This window comes from Dasypus novemcinctus, chromosome 4 (assembly GCF_030445035.2).
Source record: "Dasypus novemcinctus isolate mDasNov1 chromosome 4, mDasNov1.1.hap2, whole genome shotgun sequence".
In the NCBI taxonomy this organism is placed as follows: Eukaryota; Metazoa; Chordata; class Mammalia; order Cingulata; family Dasypodidae; genus Dasypus; species Dasypus novemcinctus.
The window spans coordinates 327,658-341,996 of NC_080676.1; the positions used below are offsets into that span (position 1 = coordinate 327,658).

The 14,339-nt window shown below is 44.7% G+C and overlaps 2 pseudogenes; both read right to left on the reverse strand.

The window, feature by feature from the left end:
- The window catches only part of LOC139438855 (zinc finger protein 37A-like), a 74,846-nt pseudogene that overhangs the window by 17,706 nt on the left and 42,801 nt on the right, over window positions 1-14,339 (reverse strand).
- Window positions 906-13,708, reverse strand: LOC101441384 (radixin pseudogene; annotated as a pseudogene).

The following is a 14,339-nucleotide window of genomic DNA, read 5'->3' on the forward strand; positions in this document are numbered from 1 at the left end:
AAGGTCACTATATATTAATAAAAGGGAAACTCCACCAGAAAGAAATAACAGTCACAAATATCTATGCACCTAATCAGGATGCCCCAAAATACACAAGGCCAACTCTGGAAAATATGAAAGGAGAAAAAGACAACAGACATCTCTACAATAACAGTTGCAGACTTCAACACACCACTCACATAATTAGAAAAGCTAGACAGAAGATCAACAAGATAACAGAGAAACTGAACAACATGACAAACACGCAACACCTGACATATACATAACGTTGCATACCAAATCAGTGGGTTATACCTTCTTCTTAAGTGCTTATGGATCTTTCTAAGGTAGACAATATATTGGGTCCCAAGGCAGGTATCAATAACTATGAAAAGATTGAAATTTTAAAGCACCTTCTCAGGTAATAAAGGAATGAAACTGGAAATTAAGAATAGATGGGAAAGGGGAAAATTTGCAAATGTGTGGAGGCACACTCCTAAACAATCAGCGGGTCAAAGAAGAAACTAAGAGAAATTAGTAAATATATTGAGAAGAACAAAAATGAGAACACAACTTATCAAAACTTACAGGATGCAGCAAAGGCAGTGCTGAGAGGGAAATTTATAACCCTAAATGCCTATATTTAAAAAGGCAGAGTTAAAATCAAAGATCTAACTGAACAACTGGAGAATAAAGAAAAAGAACTGCAAATAAATCCAAACTAAATAATAAAGATTAGAGCAGAAATTAATGAAACTGTGAACAACAAAAAAGGAACAGAGAAAATCAACACCACCGAAAGCTGATTCTTTGAGAAAATCAACCAAATTGACAAACCCTTAGAGCTAGACTAACAAAGGTAAAAAGAGAGAAGATGCAAATAAATAAAAATCAGAAATGAAAGGTGGGAAGTTATGATTGACCTCTTATAAGTATCTCTTATGATTCCTTAAGTTATAACTCTTTAGGGGCTGGTAACTGTAAGCTTCTACCCCAAATAAATACCCTTTATAAAAGTCAACAGAATTCTGGTACTTTGCATCAGCATCTCTTTGGCTAATACACCCCTTTGATAATTCAGCACTAACCTGTGCATTATTCTCATGTTTAACATCCTTGTTTTCTGTTAGAGGAATGACGTGGTGGGGTGGTGGGGTGGGGCTGATCAAACAGTTTTTAACTCTTCTTTGGTCTTTTCCAAGTCCTCCTAGGCTGCAAACGCTTTGGGTTGCCACTTAGCAGCTTTCTATTCCTTTTTGTCTTGGCTTCTTCAAGAAATGAAATCTTGGTAGTAAATTCAGCAAGTTCTGCTATTAGCTGTTTCTGATTCTTCATCTGATCAAAAACCTTTTTTGCTACAGTAGACTTGGCCACTTCAACAGCTCAATGCTCCTTTTCAGGCCCTTCTGCTGCTTCTTTTGCTTATTTCCATTCCTGGTCCTACTCAAGAGCTTTGTAAGCTTGTTCTTCTAGTTCTTTCTGGCCTTTCATTGTCCTTCCATTTGCCCTAGACATTCCATTAGTTCTTCCTTTTCACATTCTCTTCTTTCCTTTTTCTGCTATTTCTCTTCTTTTCATTCTTTAATTCTGTCCTTTCCAACTGCTTCTGATGTTTCTTCTCCAATCCTGTACTTTCATCTTGTACTTCAGTAGTATCAGGCTTGCTTCCATCTTTGCATTTATATAGTCCATGGTTTCCCATACACAAAGTCAAAATCTGCTTATTGATTCTCAGGTGACGTGCATTAAAAAACAAAATCAGTTGCCTTTTTGCTGATTGGCTTTATAACAATTATTTTTTGTCACTAAATGAAATATTTCTGATTTCTGTCCTGGAAAAACCAACATAGGTGTCATCATGCTCATAAATATTCACACCCAACCCATCAACACCTATTCACAATTCAGTTCTTTTTATTTTTTATTTCTAAATAGTTGACTCCATACATTTCTAGATCTTGTACAAACTTCAGGTATTCAATCACCTTCCTTTAGTATTTTCTATGTTCTTCATGCCCATTCTGTATTCTCTCTTCCCACTGTTCCTTTGTCAGTTTGTGTTGTTCCAAAACATGTTGGATTAAGAGTCTATCATTAAGTAGCTTGGTTTATAAATCTTTTTATTATACTCTCCATACTTGGCTAGGACAGCATTGGACGTCGCAAGAACTGCAGTTTCTGGTGGGCAATATATCTCATGATTTAAGATGGTTTCACTTGCAAAAAGAAAAGTCTGTAGGTTATTTCTTGAATTAATTCCTCAGAAACAACTTCAGGAAAAAATTTAGACTCTAAACTTGAACTGTAAAGGATTGTCTGTTTTAACAAGCTGTATCACTTTTTTATTTAGTTTAAGCCAAGAATAACACTTGCAATCCACATAACACAGCCCAAAAACCAGACTTCACATAAATGAACTGTTTTCCCGCTGAGTCAAAAGTTGTTTGCCTAATTGTACTGTGCTCAGTATCATATTACAGCTCAGAATCCACTTAGTTACTCTTATGTTGATTGGTTTCAGCATTTTCCTTCTTTTTTTGTTACCTTCTTTAAAAATTCTTTACTTCTATGAATTCTGCTGTAACCTTCCCATGAGAACTGACTCCTTCTGGCCAGCCTGGCACCACTTGAGGTAGCAGGTATAGTGGGAACACTGGGCCGCTGGAGAGAAGCAGTGCCATGGCCTCTGTGGATAGCTCCACAATATCAGTACTGATCAATTTTTAATACCAGTTCCTCAGAAAGGCTTTTTTAAAGATTTATTTTTTATTTATTTCTCTTCCCTTCCCCTCCTCCCCCCAGTTGTCTGCTCTCTGTGTCCATTCACTGTGTGTTCTTCTGTGACCACTTCTATTCTTACCAGTGGCACCGGGAATCTGTGTTTCTTTTTGTTGCGTCATCTTGTTGTGTCAGCTCTCCGTGTGTGCGGCATCATTCCTGGGCAGGCTGCACTTTCTTTCGCACTGGGCGGCTCTCCTTACGGGACACACTCCTTGCACATGGGGCTTCCCTACGCGGGGGACACTCCTGAGTGTCAGGGCACTCCTCACGCACATCAGCACTGCACATGGGCCAGCTCCACATGGGTCAAGGAGGCCCGGGGTTTAAACCGCAGACCTCCCATGTGGTAGGCGGATGCACTATCCTTTGGGCCAAGTCTGCTTCCCCAGAGAGGCTTTTTTAGACCACACTGTTCTCAATCAAATATAAAATGGTTAACTTCTAAAATCCCACATATTAGATTCACATACTAACACAATTTGTTTAGATTTCAAATCATTAAGGTCAAAGACTGCAGGTTTTTTTTCACAATTCCATGTGCACAAACTAGCACAACACCTGGCACATCATCTCTGCTCAAAAATACTTGAGAAAAAAAAATCAAGTTTAGTTAATTTTGCTTTATTCCTGGGGCACAGCAGGTACTGTGATGTCTCAGGGGTATATGGTTCTTCATCCTGAAGAAATATCTAAAACTATTTCTATTTCTACCAGTAATTTAAGACTTTGCCCAACTATTTTATTAAGAAATTAACAGTACTTTTCAAAAGAGCTTTTCCATCTCCACAAATTAATTCCTTAAGGATTATGTATACCAATTACTCTTGTAGGCTTTTTTCCTTTAAATTCTTTCTTCTAAACTAGCCTTTATAGTGCACTGGACCTGACAAACTGTCTGTTATATTTGCCAGTATAACTCCACTCCATGGGTCAGGCCTGGCAATATATAGTCACTTCTAACAAAGGAGATCATCAGTTGTCTCAATAATATTGCAGTGTACCTTGGCTAAAAATACACAGGAACACATAAGAGAACCTTGAAAATTGAGTATCTGATTACCTAAAAAGCGTGCTACTAAAAGAACATAGACTACATATATATATATATGTATGCATGTATGTATGTATGTATTATTTTACAGAAGATTGTGTTAAGGGGAAAAAAACCACTAAATATTCCTTTGGAATCAAATGCAAATGCGTGAACTTAAAATAAAAATATATTATTTAATTTTGCTTCAGAAATAATTTAATACTCCATGTGAAGATATGTCCAAAAACTTTCCACCTTTCAATAGTTATTTTTTTATTTTTAAAGAAGCTTTAGATTAAATAAATGTCAAATCAAAAGTACAGGGGACACTGATATACACCACTCCCTCCTTCTTGCCCACTTTCCCCCATTAACAACTTCTTTTTTTCAAGGATGCATTCCTTATTTTTAAGATTTATTTATTCATTTATCACCACCCCCCTCTCCCCCCACCGCCCCATTGTTTTGCACTCACTGTCTGCTTTCTGTGTCCATTCACTGTGTGTTCTTCTGTGTCTGCTTGTCTTCTATTTGGGCAGCACCGAGAACCAATCCTGGGACCTTCTGGCATGAAAGAGAGGTTCTCAATCTCTTGCACCACCTCAACCCCCCTGTCTGCTGTGTTTCTTATTGTCTCTTCTCTATGTCTCTTTCTGTTGTGTCATCTTGCTATGCCAGGTCTCCGCATGGGCCACCACTTTGTGCGGGCACTGCTGCGTGGGCCAGCACTCCCCGTGGGCCAGCACTCTGCACAGGCCAGCTCTCTGCTCGGGCTAGCTTGCCGTGAGGGCCAGCTTGGCTTCACCAGGAGGCCCAGGGAATTGAAACCTGGACCTCCTATATGGCACACAGGAGCCCAATCACTTGAGCCACATTCGCTTCCCTACTCCTTATTTTTTTAAAGAGTAACCAGGGATTGAACCCAGGACTTCATGCATACAAAGTAAACACACACCAAATGAGCAAAACACACTTTAATTTTAAAAATTTATTTAATTATATCATTCATACATAAACATAAACAATAAATGTATAATAGTTGTGAACTTACAAAACAAACATATATAACATTAAACATGTATAACATCTCACCCTACTACCAATAACTTGCATTATTTTTAAACCTTTTTTTTGAGTCACATTTTATAGTTTTTTCCTTCTTTATTATCTTTTAAATGTTACATTCAAAAAATATGAAGTCCCCATTAACCCCCCACCGCGCCCACCTCCCACATCTACAACCTCTTCCATCATTGTGGCACATCCACTGCACCTAGAGAATATATTCTGGAGCACTGCTGCACCACATGGCCAGTGTAAACCTTTTTAACTAGTGGTTAAAAAGTATTGTCAAAATATTACTACTAAACAAAGTATTTTTCCCCTAACCAATATGATTATTATCTTTATATCATTTATATATGAACATACATAAACAATTAAGTGTAGAGTAAAAGTTGTGAACTTACAAAGCAAACCTGCATAACATCATACAGGGGTCCCATACATCAACCCTCCACCAACACCTTCCACTGTCATGAGACATTCGTTATAAACAATGAAAGGACATTGTCAAAATCTTACTAGTAATCATAGTTCTTATCTTACATTTGGTGTGTTTTTTCCCCAACCCACCCTATTATTATTTTTTAAATATATTTTTTATGACAGAAGTTGTAAACTTAAACAATCATGCACATGTGCAGAATTCCCAAACAACACCCCTCCATCAACACACTACAATGTGGTGTGTCATTTGCTACAGATAAAATAATATCATCTGATTATTGCCATGTCCATAGTGTACATTTGGCTGGCATTCTCCATACTGCCACAGTATCAACACAGCACATCTTTTGCATAGATGCAAGAGTATTATATTATTACTACTAACCGCAATCCATATAGGTCACTTCAGCTGTAGTTTTCCCATGCTTCTCCACATTCCCAACACCTGGCAGTAGTGATATACATTTGTTCTAGCTAACAAAGGACACTCTTGTGTCTGTGCCATCAACCACAGTTCTCACCCACCTCTTGGTTTACTGTGTTATCCATTTCCTAGATTATTCTCAAGCATTCTGTCAAGTGGCATTTACATAACTAGACTACCATTTTCAGTCACATCCCCATTTATAAACTAGCTGTTACTCACTGTGTGTTACCATCCACTCTATACATTTCCACACTTTTACAGTAAAGCTAATTAAAACTTCTACATACATTAAACATCAGTAGTCCACTCAGACCTCCTCTTATCTCCTTTAAAAATCTACCACCTACCACCAGGTCTTCAAGATATTTTCCGAAAATTTCTTCTAGAAGTTTTATGTTTCTTGCTTTTATTTTTAGGTTTTTGATCCATTTTGAGTTAATTTTTGGATAAGGTGTGAGATAGAAGTACTCTTTCCTTCTTTTGGCTATGGATATCCAATTCTTTCAGCACCATTTTTGAATGGATTGTTCTGCCTGAGCTGTGCGAGTTTGAAAGGCCAGTCAAAATCACTTGACCATACCTGTGAGGGTCTGTTTCTGAACCATAAATTTGGTTCCATTGGTCTATTGTGTCTGTCTTTAGGCCAGTACCATGCTGTTTTACCACTATAGTTAGGTAATGATTTAAAGTCTGGAGATGAGGGTTCACTTTTCCTTTTTATGATGTTTCTGGCTATTCAGGACTCCTTACCCTTCCAAATAAATTTAATGATCGTGTTTTCAAATTTTCTTTAATGCTGATGGAATTTTTATCAGGATTGCATTAAATTTGTATTTCAATTTGAGTAGAATTGACATCTTAATGATATTTAGTCTTCCAATCCATGAGCATGATTCCATGTTCTTCCAGTTATTTAGGGCTTTTTTGATTTGTTTTAACATTGAGTTGCAGTTTTCTGAATACAAGTGCTTTACCTCATTGGTTACATTTATTCCTGACTATTTTAGTTTTATCTGTCATATTTTATTTTCAGCACTCTTTTGACACTTTTAGTTACTTTTATTATATAATCTTCATTTCTAGACTCTCTTCCAGGCCCCTCTCTCCTGTCTTTTCAGGTTTTAGCACAACATTTAGTATTTCCTGAAAATCTGGTCCCTTGCTTAGAAATTCTGTTTCTAAGCAGATAACTGCAGGAACTTTGGCTGTTTGTCTGTGAATATTCTAATTTTGCCCTCATTTTTGAAAGACAGTCTTGCTAAATATAAGATTCTTGGCTGGAAGTTTTTCTCTTGTAGTATCTTAAATGTATCAGACCACTGTCTTTTTGCCTCCATTGTTTCTGGTGAGAAACTTAATCTTATTGGATATCCCTTATATGTTATGCATTTCTTTTCTCTAGCTGCTCTCAGAATTCTCTCTTTGTCTTTGGCCTTTGACATTCTGATGAGTATGTGTCTTTGAGTTGGTCTATTTGGATTTTTTTGGATGGGAGCACATTGTGCTTCTTAGACAGGAATATCTATGTCTGTCAATAGGGTTGGGAAATTTTCTACCATTATTTCTTTAAATATTCCTTCTGCCCCTTTTCCCTTCTCTTCTCCTTCTGGGACACATGACACATATGTTTGCATGCCTTTTGCTGTCATTTAGTTCCCTGAGACCTCGTTCAATTTTTTTCCATTCTTTTCTTGATCTGTTCTTTCGTATGTTCACTTTCAGAGGCCATTTCTTCAAGCTCACCAATCCTTTCTTCTGCCTCCTCAAATCTACCATTATATGATTCCAATGTTTTTTAAATTTCATTGATTGCACCTTTCATTCCCATAGGATCTATTTTTCTATGTATGCTTTCAAATTCTTCTTTGTGCTCACCCAATGTCTTCTTAATATCTTTAATCTCTTTAGTCATCTCACTGAATTTATTAAGGAGATTTATTTGAACATCTATAATTAGTTGTCTTGACTCCTTTATGTCATCTGGAGGCTTATCTTGTTCCTTAACTAGGCCATCGCTTCCTATTTCTTGGTGTGGATTGTAATTTTTTGTTGGTGTCTTTTCATCTGGCTTACTAGAATATTTTTTCTGGGTGCAGTTTTTCTCTCTAGTTTAGGGCTTCCTATCATTTCTCCCTTGCTGGTTATGCAGTAGGAGCCAAGCATGTAGTTGGTGCTGTAAGCTGTGGAGGCTCAAGCTGCCCTCATTGCACCAGGGACCAATGAAGCTTCTTCAACTTTCTCCTTTGCCAGGGGTAGGGACAGTCAAAGCTATGTGGAATAATCCTTGTGCAGGCCTATACTGTAGTTGCCCAGAGAGACTGATGAAGCTTCACATCCCTTTCTCCCCTACCTGGGGCAGGGATGGAGCTGCAGGTGTGGGCAGCAATCTATGAAGACTTCTGATTTTCATTCAATGCCAGCCAAAGTTCCCTGCAATTATCTGTATAGGCTGGTGTAGGGCTCCTCAGTCTCCTCCCCACCAAAGGTGGGGCTGAAGCCTAGGCGGGCTGCAGGCTGATCTATGTGAAAGACACTGTCAGCCTGGCTTCCCCTCAGGCTGGAGGTGGAGTCAGAATGGTGGCTACTGGCCATTTTCTGAATTGGGCTGGTTCTCACCCCTGCTGTTCCCACGGTTATCTCTTAGCTAGCCAAGTCTCCCAATCAGTAGCTGAAATCGGCAGCCAACCATCTTCTCCTCCCATTTCTGGGAAAAGGAGCTTCCAATTCCCATCATAGAACACCTCCTAGGGTGGCTTGTGCCGCCAGAGTAGGATAATAACTGGCCTCCACGGCTGGTAATTTCTTGGAGAGGCTCATATAGGTCCCTGCAGCTTCCTTCCTGCTGGAGGTGGCACTGGGGCCTAGGCTAGACCTGCAATATGATCTGGATGGGAAGAAGCTGGTCCCCACCAGCACTGGGATTTTCAGTCTGCCCCGCTTCCCCTGGTGCCAGGTGTGGAGTTAAGATGGCTGCTCCAGGTCTCTTTCTGACCTGAACAGGCTCAAACCTTAGCTGTTGTCAGGATTATACTGTAGCCCACTGAATTTCCTCATCATAGCTGAAATTGGTGCCCAACCATCCCTTCCTCCCCCATTTTGGGGAAGAGGAGCTTTCAATTCCAGCTGGGAAACAGCTCCCGAGGCGGCTTGTGCCTCCAGTGGAGGATGGGCACAGGTCTCCATGGCGTGGAGCCCTCTACTTACGAGTCTTCTCTGCATACGAGCAGTCTCTTCCTTTCATTCCCCCAAGGATGTCGCAGGATGCTCTTCTGGCCTCCTGGAGCCCCCAATCAAGTGCTTCAGCTAGCTCAAGAACTTTGGGTGTTTGCTAACTGCCCTGCAGCAGGAGCTGACTCTAGGGGCTCCTTACTCTGCCATCTTGCTGGTTTGCTTTTGTGTTATTTTAAAGTACTTCAAACTCATCCCTTTTATAGGAAAGTAAACCATTACTATGGGAAACCCTACTATTTTGAAGCTTGTAGGAATTTACAATCCTTAGAATATCAGCTAAATTTGACCTGAACAGACCAAATCTGGGTGAACGGCCTTGTTTTTTTAAAATTTTTTAAGATTTATTTTTAAGTAAGTTTTAGACTACAGAAAAGTAACATCAGAAAAGTAGGGGATTCACATATATCTACCCCCCTCACACTTCCCCCTATTGATAACATCTTATATAGGGTGGTACATTTGTCACAATTGATAAACACTTATTGAAGCATGTTATTAACCATGGTCTGTTTACATTATGGCTTACAGTTTGCAACATATGATTTTATAGGTTTTGACAAAATGTATAACAGCTTGTATCTCTCATTGCAATACAATGCAGAACAATTCCAAAGTTCCCAAAATGCCCTATGTTCCACCTAGTCTTCCCTCCCCTACCCCTCAGAACTTCTAGTAACAACTATCTTTATATCAATGTTACAAAATGTTCCATTACTATAATAACAAGTCTACTTTGGTTCATGGTTGCATTTCCCCCTTACATTTGTTCATTCCTCAATCTTGGGGATTTTTGGATGGTGATGCCTGCTCTGCTTCAGATTGAGAAGGGCTTAGATCTTATGGGGCAGATGGAAGGAACTGTTTTCCTTGCGGCCATAAACACTCTTTGCTTTTTGGGATGGGTGTTGTCCATCACCATTTTGTTAGTTGCCCTGTCAAGTCTGATGAAATGGAGAGGTGTTAGCTGCAACTCTGCTGAGATTCACAGCTCAACTGGCACATGAACAGACTGAAGATTTAAGTCTCTGTATTTAATGGTTATAGTGCTAACTATAGGTTCAAATAAAAAGAGTAGAAAAATCATGCGTAGGGAAATTATAAATGAGTCTAACTCTGTTACACTGTGGAAATAGGTTATCATATATTCCAAGGTAATGCCCACCAATGTGGGCTGATTTCATGGGGTTGTGTGCCTTGCCTAGAGTGTCCAGATGTCTCTAGAACTCTTAGGAGCACTCTTATTTGAGGCTTTATTTACTGTGGAATTTAGTGACAGCCACCTGAGGCATGTATAAGCATAACCTCTGGAATGACCTCCCACCTAACTTTGAAATCTCAGCCATAATTGTATTTAATTTCCACCCTTTAGGGCAAGGTCTTTTTCCAAAGGCATCGCTCATTTGTAATAATCCCTCAGTGCCAGGGAGGCTCAACCCCAGGAGCACTGTACACCACACCAGGGAGAAGGTAATGAGTTTATTTGCTGAGCTTGGCTTAGGGAGAGGTCACATTTGAATAACAAGGAGGTTTTCAGGGGGTAACTCTGAGACAATAGATATTAGGCTAAGTTTCAATTTTACAAAAATAAGGTTCATGATTACAAGCATTAATATGGAGGGCATGGCCTATTGGTCTGCTTTCTTTTATTAGGCACTTTTTATGTACTCTAGATATTTGGACTCCCCAGGATGAGAATTTAATAATTAGTTGGCTATTTTGTGGGTCTCCACCCACTGAAATAACACTCTATGACAACATGAACACATTCATATTCCATAAAGGCATGCCGCAGGTGCACTCTTCCCCAAATATCCCCGCACCACTGACACCCTGCATCAGTGATATTTTCCTGCCATAGTTGCCAAAAGAACACTTCCACAATTGTATTCTCACAGTCCTCAACCTCCCCAGAGTTCAACTATTCCTTCCTCCAGCCCTTGCCCCAGCTCCATGGATAGCCCAATGTCCCCTGCTCCCACCCTGCCTTTCGCTTCCTTACACTTTGCCCGCCTGTTCCTCGTAACCTCCCTGTATTATGGCCCTTCTCAGCAGCAGTTTGTGCTGCTGCCTCCCTCCGCCCCTCCTCCCAGCCACTGTTATCTTCCCCCTCCCAGCCGATCGCTGTTCTCCCCGCCTCATTTCAACCGCCCTCATCCCGTATCCGCCCCGGCACAACCTCGGAAACAACCCCCTCTGCCATCAATGGCTTACGTCATAAACCGCAGGTCCGCCCTTGCCTCTGCAGCCAATCCTCAGCTGCCCCGTGGACATGCCCCTCCCACAACCTCCCCGCCTCCATGACACTATAAAACCCCATGTACTTCCCGAATAAAATCAGACCTGCGCATAGACCTCGTCTCCGTGGTTTTTCCTCCATCGAACCGCGCGTCCCCCAAGCCTTGAGCCGCCCGCTGCCGCCCCGGTCCGGCCGTGGCGTAGGCCCGATCCCCGGCAGCGACTCGCCTGCAGCAACCTGCCTGCAGCGCCGCAGCGGAGGCCAACAGGTGGCGCCCGAACAGGGACCCCAGCTACGGCCCCTTGTCTGGCCAGCCCGCTGCTGACCCCTCGCACGGGACCCATCGCCGTCCTCCCGTGCCGCCGCTCAAGGTAGGGACTCTCCGGCGTTGCTCCCTTCACCCCCCTCCTGAGCCCTCTGCTGCGATGGGGGCCTCCCTCTCATCCCGTCAGGTTCCTCAAGTCCGCCTGCTCGCTGCCCTCTTAGAGACTCACCACGTGAAGGTCTCTCTCCGTCAGCTACAGCGGTATTGGGACCTTCTCCTACCCTTTAACCCTTGGCTCGTCACCTGTGCTCTCTGGAGCCCAGAGACCTATGAACGTTTAATTCAGCGGGTGACGTCCGCTATGGAGCACGATCGCAAGCAGTTTCCCCCCGGCCTTATCCCGACCCTCGTCGCTATCCGCGCCTGTCTCCAAGGTGTGCCCTCCCCTGCCTCCGCTCTCGCCTGTGAGCCTAGCCACCCTCTCACCTGCGATCCTGATGGAGACGACGATACTCGTTCTCTGTCCGCCCAGCTAGAGGCCGCGCTCGAACTGGATCCCCCCACAGCCTCCGATCCGGACCCCAACCAACATGGCGACGCCCCGCCTTCTCCCCCCCCCACCGCGTCCTGCAAACAATGCCAACATGGCGCACCTCCTCCTTCTTCTTCCTCGGCGCCCTCTTCCTGCCCTTACCCACCTCTTCCTGTCTCGCCGCCATCCGGTCCCGTCCCGGATGCCTGCCGATCACCATTTTCGGCTAAACCGGCAGAGCCTCCGGTGCCATCTTGGCCTGTACCTGGAAATGACGTGGCCACTCCACCATCTTGGCCCGAGGCCAGAAGTGATGTCAGGCGTGACGTCACCGTGCCGCCATCTTGGCCAATCAGGAACACCGTTGCCGCCGCGCCCTCCTGGCCGGCGCCCGGTGGCACCGCCAATGCCTCACCTCCATGGCCCGCTTCGCATCCCGCCTGCCCCAGCAATAGCGGGAGCATCGGGAATCCTCCTCCACCAGCGTACGACACCGCCTTTCTCACCTCCCCCACTCCGCCTCTGGCTCAGATGTTCCCCCTCAATCCCGCTCGCACTCCGCAGAGCCCACAAGCGTGGGTGCCCTTTTCTCCCAAAGACATCCAAATGCTCCGCAACGCGATAAAAGAGGATGGCCTTGCCAGCCCTCATGCCCAAGACCTTCTCGAGCGTATGACCATCCCTCGCTGCATCCCTTACGATTGGATCTCTCTAGCCCGAGCGGTTCTCTCCCCCGGGCAATTCATTGACTGGCGAGCCCATCTCGGTGTCCTGATCGACAATCAGATTGCCGACAATGCTCGTCAGGGTGTGCATTACCCTGCAAACGCATTTCTCGGGTTCGGCCCTTACGGCGATCCCAGCGCCTACACTGCCACCCCGCCTGGGTTTTTCATCCAGCTCCGTGACTGTGTTTTTCGAGCCTTCCGTTCGTGCGCCGCGGCCGCCCCAGAGCCCCTCGTGAAGCTTTTCCAAAAACCCGAGGAGCCGTTTAATGAGTTCGTAGCTCGTGTGCAGGCCGCTGCAGAGAGGCGAGTTGTCGGCAATGCAGCCCGCGAGTCCTTCGTTAAGGACATCCTGCAGGAGGGGGCTAACCCAGCTTGCAAAGCCATCATTCGTCCCCTTCGTGACAAGCCGCTCCAAGACTGGGTCCTCGCATGCTCCGGAGTTTCTGGGCAAGCATCTGCGCTTGCAGCGGCTTTTGTCGCGGCAGTCCAAACAACCAACACCTGCTTCCGCTGCGGTGAATTGGGCCACTTCGCTCGGGAGTGCCCCAACCTTCCGGCTCCGCCGCAACCCGTAGTCCAGCCTATGGTGCCACCACCGCGCCCTGTTCCTGCCGCCCGGCCACCCTCCACCCCCTGCCCGCGCTGTGGAAAAGGGTATCATTGGGCTTGCAATTGCCGTGTTCCGAGACAGCCTTTAAACGGGCAGCGGGGCAAGCCTCAGCCCCGCCACCAAGAGGCTCCAATCGCCCTGCGCCAGCCCCGCCCATAGGCATCCACTGGTCCGTTCCCGTGTCGCCCGCTTCGCAGCCGCGCCTCACCATCAAGGTCAATGGAAAGTGGATGGACGGCCTTCTTGACACCGGTGCCGAAATCTCCTGCATCCCACTCTCCCAAGCTCGTGACTTCCCACTCACAGCCAGACCCGTCATCGTAGGCACCACAGGCCAGTCCTCCTCGCAACAGGCGGCTGAAGATCTTGCCTGGCATAACACCGATGGACGGTCAGGGTTCTTCCGTCCCCTGGTTCTCAGGGATATCAAGCAAGTCCTTTGGGGGCGCGACATTCTTCACCAGTCAGGCGCCGTTCTTTTTACTTCGCAGCCATCGCTGCCCCCCCAATAGTTTTGGCCGTTGCTCGCGTTCGACCTCCAGCACCCGTTCCTCTGCAATGGGACACAGAGGAACCCATTTGGGTGGAGCAATGGCCTATGACTGCCCCGAAACTAGCTATTCTTCAGGACCTCGTGGAAGAGCAGCTCCGTGCTGGCCATGTTGAGCCCTCCACCAGTCCATACAATACTCCCATTTTTTTCATCATCAAAAAATCTGGCAAGCCACGCCTCCTCCACGACCTGCGAGAGGTTAACAAGCACATCAAACCCATGGGCTCTCCTCAGCCCGGCATGCCTCACCCGTCAGCCTTTCCGCGAGATTGGTATGTGGCAGTCCTCGACATCAAGGACTGCTTCTTCTCTATCCCCCTGCATCCGGAGGACCGCCCACGGTTCGCCTTTACTGTTCCCCAGCCCAACCACCACCGGCCTGCCAAACGGTATCAGTGGAAAGTCCTCCCCCAAGGCATGAAGAACAGCCCTGCCATCTGCCAGCTGTTTGTGGC